Genomic DNA, 18454 nt, shown 5'->3' with positions numbered 1-18454 from the left:
TCACAATAATCTTTTAACTGAGTACAGTTTTGTGACCATACAGGACTGCTCTGAAAGGGATTTCTGGACTTGGTAGGACAAGAGAACACATGCAGTGAGTTCCTTCAGCTTCTTCCTCTGTGATAGGCATCACATGGAAGAGCAAGCTGACAGCACCCATGCTGAGGTGCAGCACAAGGAATTCTCTTCCACTCAGATGAGGATTATTTTGAAATGATAACAGCAGCTGAAAGCAGAACATTGCCAGCAGACAGGGAGTGTTTACTTCTTCTTTTGGTGTGACTTCAGTCTTAAAATCTTTTGGTGTTATTGATTGCAATCAATATGTCCACATGTTTTTGGCCAGCATGCTAATTTTTTGGTAGAATTATTTTCCTAGTCCTCTGTTCCAAATGATACTTTGACTCCATACTTATGCTGATTCAAGTAGCTTCATAATAAAAAAAAAAAAACACAACAGTATTTAAGAAGTGATTACATGTAGTTAAGCCTAAATATATGTTGGTTTTCATCATAAAGCATGAGTTCAGTGCCAGCAGTATAACCCAAATGTAGGCAAATATATATATATATAAATATACAAATATATATATATATATATATAAACCCATGCAATTTAAATAATTTGTTAGGCAGCTTCATAACCATACCAGTTTCAGTCATCCTGCTGTAGCTCCACATTTCTATAAAGGCTCTCAAGCACAGGATAAGCACTGTGATTTTTCAGCTGTAACTGTGAGTGGACAACACATTTTGCAGCAGGTGAAATCTGTAGTACGGGGATAGGGGGAGGAATGGGAACAGAGGCTTCTGCTAGCAGATCAAAGCCCAGACCCACACATAATGGCCCACCATGCACTAAACTGGGGCAAATAATCCTATCAAAGTCAACAAAAGCACGCAATCTGAAAAACCAAGCTCTGGGCAAACATCTGCAGTAGGCTTCAGATCAGCGGCAGATGCAAACGTTGCTTTGACCTTGGTAGTTAATCCCAGTGATTTCAACGGGACTGTTCACATACAAAAAAAAGAACTTCATGAACTTCCAGACTGGGAATAAAACCCCATTAATTCTGTCGCCTTAGAAGCAAGTGATCCTTGCAGGGCTGCTATTTATTAAGTAGCACTTATATTTAGCTCTCAGGTGCCTTGTATTCTGGTTGATTCTGCATGCTGTACCTGTTTGCAGAATCAGACCCCAGGGATACGAGCACCCAAGACCAGTATCTATCTCAAAAGAGAGGCTGCACTCCGCCACGCACAGCTGCAGGCAGCAGTGGTCCTGATGGGTTCAGCTGGTCTCATTGCTTCCAGCAAGCCCCCTTCTGGTGGGATTTATACAGAATGTGTGTTCCAGAGGCTTGCATTAGCAGACTTGTGTGAAATTCGTGAGTGAACACATTTGTCCTCAATCATCCCATCACTGATTAAAAGGAAGTCCATAAGGTCAAACCAACACCTCCCACCTTGGTAGATGCTGAGTTCTTTGCCAGGCAGAGGAGCTGCTTGGTTATTTCACCTGGACAGAAATACACAAAGCAACACAAACAGTTCTGGTTTCCATTGTTATGCTGACTGGTGGCACCTGTTAGGTGTTAAGCACCAACCCAAAAGGTTAAACCATTAAAGCACTATGCTTTGCCTCACACAGGCTGCACGGGGCCACAGCCTGCAGATTTTATTAACTGCGGCCAGGAGGGTTCTGCCTCTGTAAAGAGCCAAGGGTCTAGTGATTAAGGTGTCGGCTCCAAAAGGAAACCCTCCTCAAATAATTGCAGTTCACTAGGCCTCGATCCAAAGCACCGTGCAGGTAATGACTTCGGGGATGTCTGCCAGCACCCTTGTACTGGGGGCATATATAATCATAACGGTGAGGTAAACCAAATTTTTGTGAGAGAGTGAAAGGCAGCATGTGGCCCTGTACAGCCTGATGCAGAAAACAGGTGGAAGGAAATATGTGCCTGTTTCCCTGCATGTGGGCCGAGAGGAGAGGAGCTGGTCAGAAAGCTGTCTGGGCTCACAGAGACAACAACACAGGTGGTGCCTGTGCCCCTCCTGGGGGCCCCAGCACACTCAGGGCTTTAAAAAGGTGTTAAAAAAAAAAAAAAAAAAAAAAGGTATACCTTGCTAAGTCTTGCCAGAACAGTTTGGGCCGTGGCTGTGATGGGACTGCTCACATTAGTTTCACTCCTGAACCAGCTGTCGCAGCAGGGACGCTGCCCCAAGACCAGCCTGTGCATCTTCTCAGACCCTTCTGTTTTCCTCAGAAACTTCCGATTTTCCTTACAACAGACAGCTAACCTGACAAACAGTGAAAAGAGCAAATTTAATCTGCTGCAGATAGTTGTTCCTCACTGATTTTAAGTAATAACCACCCCAGGTGGTTATTTCTGCCAGGGACATTTCTGTTAGTCCCTGCTCTCTCCAGATACTCTGCACCCAGCCAGAATTCTCCTTAATATCTTTCTTGTCTTTCTTCCTGGGCATGGAATATGCTGGAGAAGGTGGGCAGAGGGACAGAATATGCTGGAGAAGGTGGGCAGAGGGACAATCCTGGTCTGAGGTGTGGGACAGGAGAGAGGATGAGGCCTTAGAGGCCTCAGAGGTCTTAAAAGACCTTAGAGCTCTTTTCCAACCTGAATGTTTCTGTGACTGTACCCAGCAGAGAACAGCAAATCACCTTCCTCAGGATGAAGCAGCTCTGTCCAAGCCAAACCAGCGAGGGTTCCTCTTCCACCCTCTCGGTACCCATCACAAGGGGCTGTGCAGGGACAGCAGCCCCCCACAGGGGATGGATCTGTCTCTTCCCCTGCAGAGTGCCTTTCTGTTTGAATGGTCCATTAATTCTTCCTTCCAGCGGCGAAAAAAGTGAAAAGACAGCTGCACAGGAAATGTTGGTTTGGGATAAAAAGAAAGGTTTCACAACAAATGTTAGCAGAGTTGAGAATTCAGAAACAACTGTTTTGTTACTTTTCCGGATACGATAGGGTATATTAATATGTATTAGCACGAAGTCCACGTACAAATATTTAACTTAGTGTGCTTCATAAAGTGGTTGTATATTAGATCACTAATTTTTCATTTGAATGAATAATAACCATAATTTTCAATATTCTCAAAATAGTAAAAAGTTCAGAAAACTGCAATTTCTTAGCAGGGATTTCAGTAGACTTAGTTTCCTGACTGTGCTGTCTGCACAAGATCCACCCACAGCTAATTTATGAATAAGTGAGTTGAATGTTTTGTCATTTTTTTCTTTAGATAAACTGAAATTAGGAAGTCTTTATCCAACAGGAAGAAAGACACATAACTACATCTCAACACGACTTTGATCATAGTGCAGTCTGTCATTGGCCAGCATACCTCTCACAGGCACATTAATGCATTAATGTTGACAATAAATACTACGTAGTTTGTTCTAGGGAAAGACTACCCAATACATATGTGAGGAATGCACACTCCCAGTTTGGCAAGCAATTTTAAAAATAGCCTAGTAGGATTCTTTTGTTACTGCTTAATGGGCATATGTTCTGTTATTACTGCTTTAGAGTTAAATGGTAGCTCACCTATGCTGGTTTTTTTATTTTTTTATTTTTTTTGCTACTGAAGGCAGACAATGAAAGTGTAAGTGATGCTTTAGAAACCTTTCTAAAACTTCAGTGCTGAATTAAATGGACAATGTCAAGTGCTAAATAAAAGTGAGCTAAAATTAACGTTAGGGGAGAGTAAGCTATGCCTGCAGCCTGCAAATAATTTACATTTCCACAGTCACATTTTTCACTAAAATAAATGCTTCTTTCCCTACTGGTGGTATGTGAAAGGCCCAAATGAACAAACAATAAGACTGGTGATATGCATATGAATGTAGAAAGCTGCCAGCATTAAATCAGGCACGTCTCTACCTCTCTGCTAGGGGACAAAGTGCACCAGCAGAGACTTGTGAAACCACCTGCCCCCAACAAAATGAGGCCACCCCCAGCAGCTGAAGGTTGGCTCCATTTGCTGACATGATCAGACCAGCACACACACAGTCACCCCTTTGAAAAGAACTAAAAAAATGAAAAAGTTCCTTCCTTTGCTGCATTTATACTAAGTTTAAGCATATGTTGCCACAAATTTAAATCAAAATTTCAAGCTGAATTTGGGGTTTTGGTATTATTAGTATTTGGTATTATTCTCCTCCCACATGAATTGCTGTGGCATTAAGTTGATTTTGCCAGCAAAGACAGGATGAATGCCTCATAATATACACCATGCAAAATTTAGGTATCTAGCCTAAATTAGTCAGGTTTCTCACCATACCCTGGGCCATCTAATTTTTACTGGATGATTGTGTGTCCTGTTATTCACTCAAATGTCAGTATCAGCTGGCTTATGGAAGACAGATCAATGAATTATAGTCTTCTTCTCTAACTTCTTGAAAGCACTTTCAAAGTGTGTATCAGTCATGACTCTTAACTGCATTGATGCCTGTACTCTCATTGAGGCAAGGACATCTCTCATCCAAGGACATACAAGGGGATTCTGCTATGCCAGAACAACACTAACTCCAAAATCTATTGGTGATTTCAGCTTAAGCAGTGGAAGCAGCGGAGGGGAGGAGGAGGGGAATATGTTTTAACCTGTATGGGAGATCATCTCTACTTTTACTCTCAGAAAACTGCCCAGCGTTGTATATACAAAAGCTGTAACGCAAGAGGGTTGTATTGTGACAGACAAAGGCCAGAGATTTCTCTATACACATGCTCAATGCAGAGGTTTTTATGTCTTCTGACGCAACAGTTCTGCCAAAAAAAAAAAAAAAAGATCTGAATTAAAGTATTTTTCAAGAGGATCATAGGGCAGAGAGATGCCACTGACTGAGACGGAGCAACCACACTGACAGAAATAGAAGGTGGGGATCTCCTGAGCACCTCATCTGTTTGCTGCTCTTCATCGTAATCTATTCATTGATGAAAATAACCTTAAACGATGCCATTTATTAAACTGAATGTGTGAAGAGGATGAAAGCGACACAGAAGTTAACCTGTGCATAGTGTGAGAGTACAGACATTTTTCCTGTTCGTGACTAATAGCTCTCTGAAAAAGGTCAATCATGATAAATTGGACAGGAGTTTACCTCCTCATTCTGTGTGGATAAGGAAAATAAAATGTAATTTCCAGGAAGAACCTAGACAAGTTTTCCCTCTGTTTTGGAGAGATTAAGATTAAGAAGATTAAGAAAGAAAGCATATGTAAGTGTCTCTCTATATCTGTGAAGACCTACATGGATACAGACTGCCTCCACTCTGCATGTGCCAAACTTCCATATACTGCCAACTTTCCTAAATTTCTTGCAGTATATAACCTTGCAAATTTTTCTTTTTTTTTTTCTTTTTTTTTTCCTGGTAATCTGAAAACTGCTACATGGTTTTCCTTACAGTCCACATCAAAAATCATAACATGCTCTTTCCATGTCCAACTGTTTCCTGGATTGCCTTTAGTTTTTGAGAACACTTAACACATGGAATAAAATCAGCAATTTAGATCTCCAGTTTGCCTTCTTGACTTGCCTCACCCTGAGTTATATATCAGTCTATGTACCTTTTATCCTTCTATTGCGCTTGAAAAAAAGACAACCATCAAGAAAGCCACCTAAATGCTGCAAAATGATAGATGAGCTTCATTGTTCAAATACAAACTCTTCAATTACTTTGTAATGAGAACAAAGGTAACAGAGAATCAAAAGGGTATTTTTTAGCACTAAGCAAACCTAACATACTCCAACACGCTTAAGTACCTACACAGGCGTATATTATAAAATAACCAACACTGAAGAACAAATAAAGCCAAAAGCAACATGTGGCATTGTGCAGCAAACTAAGCATGCTGAAAAGCAAAAGTCTCCCTCTGAGTTTTTCTATAAATTCATGCAGCGATATTCTGGCTTTAGAGTTATGGCAATGATGAATTAGCAAGATATAAACAGTCACAGACAAAAAGAAACTGGTCTACCGCTGCACTCTTCACCTATCAATGAACCTGCAGTGCTGGCAGGGAAGGAAAATACCTATTTTATAGATGGCAATCTCAGTCAGAGCTAGGATTAGCTTCAGAGGGGTCATCTAAAGCAACAGAAAACACTCATCATACCCTTCATGCCAGACATTTCCAATGTCTTAGCACACTCCCACATCTAAATCCATTTCAGAAAAATACGGTCAAGAACAGCAGAAGGCATCTGGTCTTAACAGGACCACGCTGAACTCCTGCCCCAGCCCACTGCATGTTGCAACGCAGCTGACACTGTGCACCACCAGACGTTTGTTCCCAGGTTCATGGGGATGCTTCCATTTTAGATGCTTCAAAAGGAAATAAAAATTAAATAACTTCACTTCTCTCTGGGCCACAAATGCAGCATGTGTGCCATATAAATGTCTGTTCTTGCTCTGGTAGTGAGATGGAGCTGGTTAGAAAAGAGACTCTGATTCTCGGTGTGCACAGCACAAAGCCTGTGCCATACATAGAGTGGGATGGTGACCCAACATGGCTTTACTCTTACTGATACAGACACAGCTGTCACAGCTTCTTGACCTCTCTTCCACCCAAGCCAAGCCACTGCCTTATCCCTGAGCATCAGCTCCTGCTCTCACAGGCCATAAAATGGAACCTGGTGATCTATGAGCAAGACTTTCTGAAGGCCATCCTACCTGGGGTGCGAGCAAGAATCACCTACATCTTGTGTTAATCATTAACACCACCTGCCTCTAAGGGAGTTTCCTGACCAGGGTCTGGACTGACAGTGCAAACATTGGAACTTGCTTGAAAGGGTAGCTTCATTGGAACTTGATGAAAGGGTAAGGAACTTGTTTTCCTTACCCTTTCATCAGGGTCTGCTGATAGTACAGCAGAACGGTGAGTCGAGCACAATCAGACGTCCTTAGCTTCATCGCCCTGCCCCATACCTCTTCTTCCCAACACCGACTGTGGATCCGTCCACTCCCACATCCTCCTGTGCAGCCCAGGCAGGAGGCGTGCCAAGTTCAGATCTTCCTGTGTGAGCACAGGGCTCACATAAGAAGGAAATATCAGGAGTGCTTATCTGGGGTGAGCTGCATTTGCCACTCACCATTCACAGGGGACAGCTGGCATGTGAATTGTGTATCTCTAAATAAAACTTGTGAGGACATAGCGGTGAGGAGATGGGCAAATGCCATGTGAGCTCGGCTTTTCTGCTCTGTTTTTTCACCCAGAGCAGATTGACACTGTGGCAAACTCTGAGTTTGTTTGCCTCTGAAAGCTAGGCAGCATCCCCTAATACCCTCATGCGTTGGAGAGGGAATGAGTAGATTGGTGTTTACGTAGCCGGCAGAACCACATCTTTGCCTAAGAAAAGATGCAGCGCGCTCCAGTCATGCCACAAAGATGTTAACTAACATCAGTTACAACACCTGTGTAAGCAGCTAATTAAATTGGCCCAGGTTGTGCCATCCAGCACACCTGATGGGCTTAATCTGGTGTCTTGCCCTGGCCCTTGGGTTATCACTGGGCAGAGAGGCTGTAAGTGACAGAGAAGGCATTTTCCCAGAGGAGCTTGTTTCCCGGAGCTCAGGCATTGCTGATTATTTTCCCTGTGTCGCCCATTCCAGTCTTTCCAATCTTCTTACCCCCTAGAGGGCCTGTGTAGCTTTTTAGTAACTTCAAATCAAAGCATGAAATCAGCAATAGTCTGATTACGGACCAGCTCTGAGGACAACACGTGGGCTTATAATAGCACAGTATCAAGCCACAGACGTGGCGGTGCCCCTGCAAATGAGGGAGCTGATTTATCTAAGAGGCCAGATTTTGTTTCCTTATTGCTGCAAAGCCTCAAAATGCGTTACGTGGGGAGGCCATGAGGAGTTTCAGTAATGTGATTGGAATTGCATGTATTTTTACAGAAATTACAGAACTTAATTAACTGTCTTTTCAAAGAAAAGTGAGCCAGCAGGTACACACCCCTCAAGTAACAGAAAGCAGCCAACACATACCACATCTCCAGATCGCCATTTTGCTAGTCAGGTCACAGCTGATGAGATGCACCTTGCAGCGTGGGTCACATCCTGAGCTGAGAAGGAAGGTGAGTTTGCTCACTGAGGTAAAGGTGCTTTCCAGGCAGAGGGCATCATCGGTACACCTCCCATCTCTGTTCCTGGCACTCCACCAGGAGCGCCCACACAGTCCCAACCTGCGGAAGAAATTAGATTTATTATTATTATTTTTTTAATTCTCTTTGGTTTCCCTTAAGCCTGAAGCACTGGACTCAAACCACCATCTCATTCTGAAGTGAGCTGCAGGCAGCTGTCAGATGGCAACACTGCGCTCTAGCACGTGAGTGCAAACTGAGTCAGACTTGGAAAGTAAAGGCTTAGCTTCTGTACCTGCTCCTTTAAGCCAGACAAGAAATTTAAAAAAAAAAAAAAAAGGAATAAAGGAGTAAGAATAAGGAAAAATAATAAAATTAAATGCTTTTTAAAGTAGAATGATTCTCCAAATTTTAAAATTATTCTTCTCTAAGCACAACCACACACGTTCTGTCTCCTGGACATGAAAGAACATGTAGGATCTAAACCAGCACCATGATGAAAAAGACAAGATGTGTATGGCATGCAGTCCCTCTCAGGAAGGACTGAATGCTTGCAAAATCACACGCTGGCCTTGAGGAGTCCTCTGGGTAACAGCTGGAGGGAAAGTCACAAACAAATACCCTTCAGCATGATAGTATCTGCAGAATAAAATCTCTGTTCATGGAGTAGTATTCCCTGACACAGGCTCCCCCCTGCAAGCTCTTCAGGCTCTCCAAGACCCACAGCCTTCGACCAGCAAGCTGCTCACCCTCTGGTCATGCCTCGCACTACCACAGGGATGCACAGGCATCGATTCTGCAGCCTGCTGCCTCAAACAGGCTTCTGCTCAGCACCTGCCCTTTGGCTGGCTGAGGGCAAAGCAGCAAGAGAAACTGGAAAGGTCAAGTGGAAAATGCTGAGCAGAAAGAGCCACGCAGCAGGCACCCAGTAAAGCAGGCAACGAGCTCTCAAGTCCTGGAAACCCTGGGTAGAAAGTGTCAGAAACAGAGGTTGTTAAGCAAAGTGAGAAACCGAGACTGTTATTTCCAAGCTGCTCCACCGGGCAATATTGCCTGTGCTTTGCTTTTCGTGGTGCTCTGCTGAAGACAGAAGGCAGTTTTGAAACTGCAGCACAGCAGGGGTTGTATAAAGGAGGTACAAGTTGCACTGAGAGCAGCATTTGTACACAAAAAGAGGCAGGTGAGGAGGAAAAAGCAAGAGCAACCATACTGATAAGGGGAAAGCATTAAATCACATGCTTTCAAAGACAGGCGAGGACAGCAGTGAAAACCTCCCACGCCTGCTAATAGGTAGAACCAGGTGTGCAGAACTTCTCACCTTCCAAATACTCCATGAAAATTGTCCTTGCAGGTCCCTCAGCTTCCATCTGAGGAATGAAAGCAGTGATGACCCCATCCTCCTCACAGCAGGACGCTAGCAGGACAGCCCTTGCAATGCCCTTTAGAAGGCATTGCCAAGCTCACAGGGCACCACTGTGCCATCCCGAGCAGCCTCTGCATGACTGCAATGTGCCCTGAGCGCAGAGGGGAAGAGGTTTGGGATAGGATCCACACAGCAGGCGTGAACAGTGCCGAGACACCCGTGCTTTCCATAGTGGGATGGAGGCAGAAAAAGCATCCCAGCTCCTGGGCTGCGGAAACCGGAGTAAGATGCTGAAGCACGAGCGGAGCCTTGCACTGAAGAGCTCACCTGGACATTTGCATGGAAATACCAAGGGTACAGTGATTTTACTGGAAGCTATAGCCAGAGTCATCCTAAAATTCCCCCAATGTACACAGAGCTGGGGCCCATGTGCTTGCCCCCAGACACCTATGGACACCCCCAGCCAGTTCAGCTGGGCTCAAACACCTCCTCAGCACTCCTGTCAAAGGGTGCTTCACCATCTCCCCTAGAAAAAGCCAGCACATGCAGCTCCTGCTCCCTACTACAAGCCAGCACAGGTTTTAACCCCATCCCATGCTCTGCAGGGACGGGCCTCACCTCTTTTTTTTTTTTTTTTTTTTACCTATTAAATAAATTACGCTTTATATGTCTAAGCAGCCAATATCAAACATTCTGATTGTGGGAACCTGCATGCTCCACAGCAGAGGCAACTTCTGAGTCAGGCTGATGCTGCAGTGCATGAACTGCATCGATCACATATTTTCCAGTTATACAAGCAACTTGTATTGGAGAATATAATAAATGTTCAAATCTGTTTTTATGCCTTATGCCTGCTTCAGGATTTGGATGCCCAAGTGGAAAACAGCTGCAAAATATTAGTTTTTCAGTCACACCAGTGCAATCCACGCAGTTTGAGTTTTAGATATTTGGGAGGCTAAGAAGGCCTTCCAACGTGAAAATTGGGAACTTTGAAAAGTTCCAAAGTGCAATTTTTTATTTAATTCCAAATTTTAATTTTAGAATTCCTGTAGTTTGGAAAGCTTGGTGTCCAGATGGATCCCTCGGATTCAAACCTTTTCTGTTTTCAGGCAAAATAGATTCTTTTTGACGTCACCAGCAATGCAGCTTACAAACAACTTTAAAGCCCTCTGGAAGTGCTGGACCTTCAGTGCCTGCAATGGGCATGTGGTTAGATTCATTGCCAGTGCAATAGCAAGTAATGATTATAAAGGTTTAAAGTCAGATTGCCAGACAAAACATACAACAAACACTGCCCCCCCCCAAATTTATATGATAAAGTGATACATAAAAGGATATCACTACCATTGAGCAGAAAAGCAACCGCATGGAATAAATGCAGTAAGTATTTGCTTATCCAGCCATTAAATATGGAAAAAATAACCCAGATTGAGGGTGATGAAAAATGGAGCTTTTTTTTTTTTTATGATTCAATCTGTTATTGGAGTCTTGCTTAAACAAACCATGTGAGCAAGAGAAACTTGCAATGCGCTGGGAGGGGAGCACGTGCGCACTCTTGCCATACCACAGCAAATCCGTGGTGTCACGAGGCAGGTGGTCCCACTCCTCGCAGCGCTTATGAAAGCAGGCGAAAACTAGATGGGGATGTGGGGGAAAGGGAATTCAAAATACAGAGCAAAACCCTATAATCCACCTTATATAGTCTGTCATTCTCATTTCCACATGCACAACTGAAAATGCAAGTTTCCCATACCTTCTTTACACACTTCATGGTTACACATTTTCAGTGTGGCCCCAGTCTGGCTGGACACAGGCTGGAGCACGAGTGAGTGATGCCCGCAGCACCGGCTGTGCAAATCCTGCACAGAGAGCCAGGGGCCAGGCTTCCACAGCTCGGTCTGAGGCGGCTGTCATTCAGAGAGGGTAAAAATAGGAAGCGGCATGCTCTGAGGAAGGCATCAGCCTTCTGTAGTGCTGCAGGTTAGCCGTAGTCTGTCAAAGCCACGTGGATCTGGGTCACGCAGGCACGAAGGAGGAAGGAGAAGGGGGCAGGCAGAGGGAGGAAAGCAAGGAGACTGGGAGGAAAAGGAAAGGAAGTGGAGCAGGGGACCCGCATCTCCGCAGGACCGCTGTAAGCACGGACGTAAGGAATTATTTCAGTAGCGGTGCCCTCTCGGGCATGCAGAACACCATGTGCAGTGCGAGCACATAGTGCCACTGTGCCCATCCCCGGGGACCCATGGCACCATTGGGACCTTGTGCCGCCTCCTCCGCTCCTCCAGGAGCAGAGCGAGGAGGAATGAGGTACAAGGGCTTCGCCACAGAGGGCTGCGGGCCCTCAGATGTGCTGGCGACAGCTGCTCATCCACGTAGGGCAGCTGCGTGCAGCCAGCGTGTGTGTGTGTGTGTGCGCGCGCTAAGGATGCCTGAATTAATTGGACCTTGGGGGCAGAGTGTAATTATGTGAGCTGGAATTTGTCCAGCCTGAAACAGACAGCTTGTTCTTGGGAGAAAATTGCTGTGGCAACTTCCATAAGGAAATCCGCTGTCCACAGGCACCAAGAATGCCGGGTTGACATTTCCTATTATAAACTATCCAATGCTGCAAAGAAACAAGCTAAAGCCACTTTTCAAAGACATGAAAATTTCAGGGGGTTAATCTCATGTGTCTGACCAGAGAAAGATGCAAATCTATATACACTGACTGACTTTAGCAGAGGGACGGAGCTGCTTATACTGACCGATAAATATGGTGCTTCCAGACAAGTTTATGTTTTTTAGTTTCGTTACAGCATGAGATGGTTATTTAAAATAAATAAGCATTAATTTTTCTTTCATTGCTTTGGCTACCCTGAAGGCAGCTGTCACATTGCAGATGCTCAGAAGTCTGTTAAGAAGTGACCTAGAGCTAACGTCAGACCATGGGCTCGTGAGCAGGCCCACATCTCAATCATGCTGCAAATTTCACAACAGACGTGGTTGGTTTCTTATGTAAATCAAGTCAGTTAAAGAAATACTAAGCTTGTTGGTGAAGTTAAGCCACTATCAGACTGAAAAGTCTAAGTCATTATTAGACTGTGAAAGATGAGAATTGTACATAAATGTAACTAGAACAAGGCAGTGAGGAGAAGCAAGCCCAGTCGATCCTGCTTTTGGGACTGCCCAGAGATATACACCCAAACTCAGTCCTGAGACCTTCTTTTCAGTAGCAGGCTCTTTGGGTCTCTTTACCCTGGACCAAATGCTGTGTGAGCAGTGCTGGAGTCACCAGCGCTGGGGTCTCACCAACAAACCCCATTGCAAAGCATAATGTAGGGCATTTCCTCACTGGGGGAGGCTCCACTGTTAGGTACAGCAGGCCGTCCTCCAGGACACGGCGTCCCACATCTCCGACAAATAAGACATTGTTATTATTAGAAAGCTACAACCTACCTCTGCAAGCTTCCACCGGGCCTTTCTGCACTCAATCTGTGAAACTAAAACCCTGGTATTACTCACACTGGTCTTTTGTGAGATGCTTTTCACGACCACAGAGCAGGACCTGACAACTGCAAGTTGAATAACAACAATGTGAAATTTGCAAATAAAATGCTACAAAAATTATTTGCTTATTCACAGACGTCCACATTGAAAATAAATAAATAAATAAAGGGGGAGGGCGATACAATCTCTCAGGATATCTTGATCTCACAGGAGCGCTCAGCTTGAACCACTGAGCTGCAGTTTTGTTTGGCCAGTGGGAGCTGGGTGTGCCATTCATCACTTCAGCTCTCGGATGTACATTTAAGAATTTGATCCAGTTAATGTGTGCTTAAGCTTTGATCCAGTAAACATCTCCCTGGGACATATGGATTGACAAAGCTGATGACACTGTCCCCAAATTGGCTCTGCGGTGACAGTGGGCAGCTGTTACACAACTCCATGCCGAAAGCTGATCTCGTTTCATCAGCAGTCAGCCAGGGAATCGCCTGCCCTCCAAGCACTTCAGCAGAAAGAAACAGGGATTCCAGCCAAAGGAAATGAGAAGGTGATAGGCACAAAAAGAGAAATCGGCTCAAATTCCGGGGAGGGTGATGGATGGAGGCTGAACACAGGCACAGCCCTTCCCACCTGACAGCTTTTTTTTAAGGGGCTAAGTGCGTTCTTCCCAAAGCTCTCTGAACAAGAAGTGAAGTGTTCAGAGGCGTTTCAGGAATGCTAGGACAAACTCAGTGCTGGCATGAAGGGGGAAACGGCTACCACCAGCTAAACATGTGCTCTGCTGGCGCAGTCGTACTGCTGAATTCAGTTCCTTTTCCCTAACTGCACTGGAGACATATTCCAGAGATATAAATATTGGGCAAGGAAATCACCTCCATGTCCCTTCCTGTAAAAAGTCTGCTAGGAAAAAATAAAAAGGAGCGGAAGTTCAAAGCAGGGTCCTGCAGCACCAGCGGCTGCACGGACTAGAAATGTACAGACTATCACAGAGGTAACCTTAGCCCACCTCTGCCTGGTACGAGCCGTCTTCCAGACGTAGGGCTAAATATATTACAATGAGAGAAAGGGCCACAGCACGCTCCTCTGACACAACTGGTACCGTGTGTGAGAGCAGGCATCATCCAAAGGGGAAGAATAACGTGTGCCAGCCCCTGTCCTCTGCAAGCAGTGACCCTGCAACAAACCATGGGACAACACAGCAGCTGGTGGCCTCCCTGGGGCAGAAGGGGGAGGAATTCAGGATAGGGTTTTACAGCAGGAGCCCGTAACACAGATAGAGAAACATGGCCACAGTCTCCTGCACAAGCCCCAGGGCTCCATGCTCTGTATGCAGTGAGACTGGCAGGAGACAGCTCTCCCTGGGACAGTATCACCCACGCAGCCAGTGCAATGCAGCTGCCAGGGACCTGGAGGTACCCAGCAGTCGGAGTTGCAGGTCTAGTGAGGGTCTGAAAACATCCAAAGCTGCAAAGTTGGTCAGTCAATGCATCTGCTGCAGTGGAGCAAACCTCTGCAGAGAAATACGTAGTGCAGTGGGTTGTGGTCACTCGGAGTTTAAACCCAGCTCACCCTTGAGGTCTTGCCTAGACTCATGCTCCCATAACGACTTTCTGATTTGGAAAACGAGCAGCTGAGGAGGTGGCAGCTTCAAAGGCCAGATGGGTTGCTGGCACTGCAGCTTGCCCAGACAACCCGTCTACTAACGTCCTGAGGCACACAGGGCACGTCAGCCTGCATCCTGGGGGTACTGCAGGCAGTATCCTTAGAAACCACCCAAAATTCCTGGAAACCACCATTTAAAGTTGAAAATAAATAAATAAATAAATAAATAAAAGGCAAATGGTTGAAAATCCCAACTCCCATGTGAGTGTCCCAGGAGACAAATCTGCATTCACCTGGGGCAGGAGCTCGCCAGGGAAGGGTTGGCGCAGCACAGAGAAGAGGCCAGAAGAGGACAATGGTGCAAATTGTACCGACGTAGCACTGACATAAAGCTTCTTCTTGGAAAAAATGCCTTGAAGACCCAGCTTAGTAGGCTCCCCAGAGGCGTTTGGCTGTGAGCACGGGGACAGCTCCTTGTCACCCAGCTTCTGCACTAGCATTTGCTGCAGCACCTCACCGCATCCGGCCTGCATGTCCTCTCATCTGCCCTGGCTTTGGCTGAGCGACCTGGTGCTCCCAGACACCTCCAGACCCAGGGAATTGGGCCTGAAGACTGCAGAGACATCCTAAAAGGATGAGTGAGGGCTGGGGAGAAGCTTTCACAACGCCCAGCCTGCAGCAGGGGGCAAGGCCTGCAGTGCGTTTGGCTTGGCGGAGCCTCTGCTGTGTGGCTGTGTTGCCATGAGACAGGGAAATACTCCTGTCAGGGAAACGTTCCCTTCAGGGAAATGTCCCCAGCAGGGAAATGTTCCCATCAGGGAAATATTCCAGGCAGGGAAATGTTCCGCTCAGGGAAATATTCCCGTCAGGGAAATGTTCCCGTCTCTGCCGGTGCACAACGGCTGGGGGGAGCGAAGCAAAGAATACGCACAATTAGGTGCTGAGAAATGCCGGTCAGCAATCCTGCCAATGTTTTCACTTCCCGTGAGTTAATCTGCATGAGAATTGAGTTGAGGAAGAAGAGGGTGAAAATGTTCCCTGTCATCAACAAACAAAGGTGATCTGGCCACCTCTGGGCAGGTGGCTCTGAGCAGAGGACTCGCAGCGATGCATCCCTTACTTGAGCAATTTCTCCAGCAAAACTGTTCGGTATGCACACCCACAGGGGTAGCACGAGGTTTGATTCCTCAACCTCCATCATGATGCTGGAATGGGGCACTCCATCACCCCAGGTGATGCTGATGGACACTGTGCATATAAGGTGGGCCAGCCATTAGTCCGTCCCCAAGAAGCGGCACTTACAAGGGGTCACCTTCAGCTTCCAAAGCCTCTGGACTTGTGCTAAGGTAATGTCTGAGAACAAGTGACATGACACACAAAATTAGAAGGAAGCAAGTGTTTTGCCTTGATAAAATTACAGCACACTTCAGCAAAATTGCCTGGGCTTTTGGTGGCTGGGAACTGGAAATGTCCGATCAGGTTCCTGCTATTTGTCCCATAAATTAATCTAATGTGTCGCCTGTGAAATAAACCATTAAAGAAGCCTTTGTTAGTTTGTACCAGAGTAACTGGTTATCTAAAATAGACACCACAGCGAGGTTCTTAATTAGTCCGTTGTCAGCTGGGACTGGAAATGCCCATGGCAGCACGAAGCTAATTAATTACTCATCCCGCCACACTGCAGCTTCCCATCAGGGCAGGAGGTACTGCTCAGCACACGCTGGTGGCTGGCTGCTCCTTTTTGGGGACCACGAGAGCAGCAAATGAGGGTCGAGGACTAGCCTCCGCTCACTCTCTGCAATGGAGGGGGTGGTGGGATTGGTGCCAAGCCCAGGACGAGCATGTCCTGCAGCTGGAGGCAGCCTGCAGAACAGAAAGCAGGAATAAGTCTCAGGAAGCAGGTATCCTGGAAACTCAAAGTACAAGGATGCACGCACCTGGGGTGAGGGTATCGCTGTGGCACCCGTGGCATGGTGGTCAGGGCAGGGCAGCATGACGGACCCTCCTCTGGCAGCTTGCTCACCCAAAGGTCCTGGGCACAGATCTCCAGCAGCTGTCCTGCTGCTGCTGAGCTCCTGGGGAGCACGGGTGCCCAGACAGAGGGGCTCAAGATGCCTCCAGAGCCCACGGGGAAGAGAAAAGACCCTGTAATTAAGCTGCTGTTACAGCAGTTTCTCTGCCACCACGTAAGTGACAGACCACAGCTTTGGCAGCAGCGAGTGACAGGATTTTGTGCTCGGGCATTTCGTAGCAAGCAGCATCCCGCGCGGTGGTCCCGTCAGCCCCTGCTCGGAGGCTCGGCGCACCCATCAGACACAGCCCTCGTTCCCGGGGCGGGCTGGAGACCTGTTTGTGCTCCGCTCCTCCTCTGCAACATATGTGGCTGTTTGCACAGCATCCTTCCCCGTGTCTTGAGAGAGACGGGTCTGTTCTGCAGAAAGGGAGTGAATTAGCAGCGTATTTACACCCACGCTTGCAATCAGCAGCCATTTGATATCCTCTCATATTAGCATCCAAGGTTTTTACCAGCTCCGAGTGCTGCAATCACTCCAACCGCACCGCAGCGTAAACTTTAACATTACCCCCTGTGCTGAATGCTCTGAAATAAAAAATATGGTAGATTACACTGAAAGGTGTGTAACAAAGTCCTCCCCCACTGCCATCCTTCTTCCTCTGTGATTACACATCTCCTCGTCTAGTAAATATACCATCTATTTTATTTCTCAAGCATTTGCATGGCTGCTCTCCCAGTACCATGTACAAATATCCTGCCTCTAAATCCTGCTCCCTGACACCGAGCAGTGCCATGGGGGGCTCACTGCGACCATCATTTCTCCATCTGCAAGGTCTTGGTTAATGGGTACTGTGGGTGAAGCTTTAGGAAAAGGCAGTGTGTCCTTTGGGAGGAGATATTGAAGTCTGTGGAGCCGTCCCCGTAACCACACCATCAGTATGGCACTAAGGTCCCTCAGGAAGATGGTTGGGCACTGCTGAAGCAATGATGGCTCTTGTGGGCAGTGCCCATTCCAGTCAGTTTGGTCTTCAGACAAACCATGGCATGCAAGTCCCACAGTAAGGTTCAGGCATTTTCCTTTGGATAACAGAACTTCTCCTGATGTTATTTCACTCCATCAGAGACCTTACAGCTCCTACCCTCTCCTACCACTTTGTTGCTTTACCCATGGAGGAAGACGCTGCATCTAATGACCACTCCCTCCCCTCCTTCTCCCTAAAACTCCTTGCAAACCCAAACAGCATTTGCTCTGCGGGCATTTTCCAGCAGGTGGCAGTGCAGGAGGGAAGCCCAGACATTGTCTGTCCCTGGCCTCCGTGTCCGGTGCCCCCTGACAGGGGAAGTGCAGAGCACATGCCCCGTCAGCCCGAGGCCTGTGGTGGTGACGATGGTGATGGCAGCAGGGGGGGTCACCACTGGAGGAAGGCCTGCTGAGACACCTGGCCAGAGGGACGGCGAGGGGTGGCCAGGCGAGGTGGCAGCTATCCCCTGGGGAGCTGGGAGCAACCGTGGTGGCAGATTGTCCCAGAGGAGGGGATGGGGGAGGTTTTGACGAGGATCAGACAGGCTGCCTGCTGGAAACACAGATCTCACGTTGTTCGGGGACACAGCTGCCCTGCTCCTTGTGTCGCATCCCGCTCCTCCCCATACACAGAGCTCCTGGTGCGCCGCGCTGAATTCACCCCCTTCAAAGAGATCTGCTTGCACCCCCAATCTCTGGGAAAGCATGCCTTGCCCTCCTCCTCCATCCGCTGCCCCTGCAGTGCTTACCCTCACTCTCACCCATTCCTCTGCCATTGCAGAATCAGAGGATGGCTGAGGCTGGAAGGCACCGCTGGAGGTCATCATTTCCAGCACCCCTGCTCAGGAGGACACCCAGAGCAGGCTGCCC

At 46.9% G+C, this 18454-nt stretch overlaps 1 long non-coding RNA gene across 1 annotated transcript; it reads right to left on the bottom strand.

Annotated features, from left to right (window-relative positions):
- Positions 1-638: 638 nt before the first annotated feature.
- On the bottom strand, positions 639-11693 carry LOC106043040 (uncharacterized). The gene is made up of 4 exons (XR_010827474.1): positions 9423-11693; positions 8010-8206; positions 2681-2880; positions 639-2301 (listed from the first exon to the last, which is right to left on the bottom strand). It is a non-coding gene; the product is annotated as an uncharacterized lncRNA (long non-coding RNA).
- Between the last annotated feature and the right edge of the window lie 6761 nt (positions 11694-18454).

Source organism: Anser cygnoides, chromosome Z (assembly GCF_040182565.1).
Source record: "Anser cygnoides isolate HZ-2024a breed goose chromosome Z, Taihu_goose_T2T_genome, whole genome shotgun sequence".
Taxonomy (NCBI): Eukaryota; Metazoa; Chordata; class Aves; order Anseriformes; family Anatidae; genus Anser; species Anser cygnoides.
Note: the sequence above shows the minus strand (reverse complement) of the source record. Positions and strands in the feature narration are given on the sequence as shown.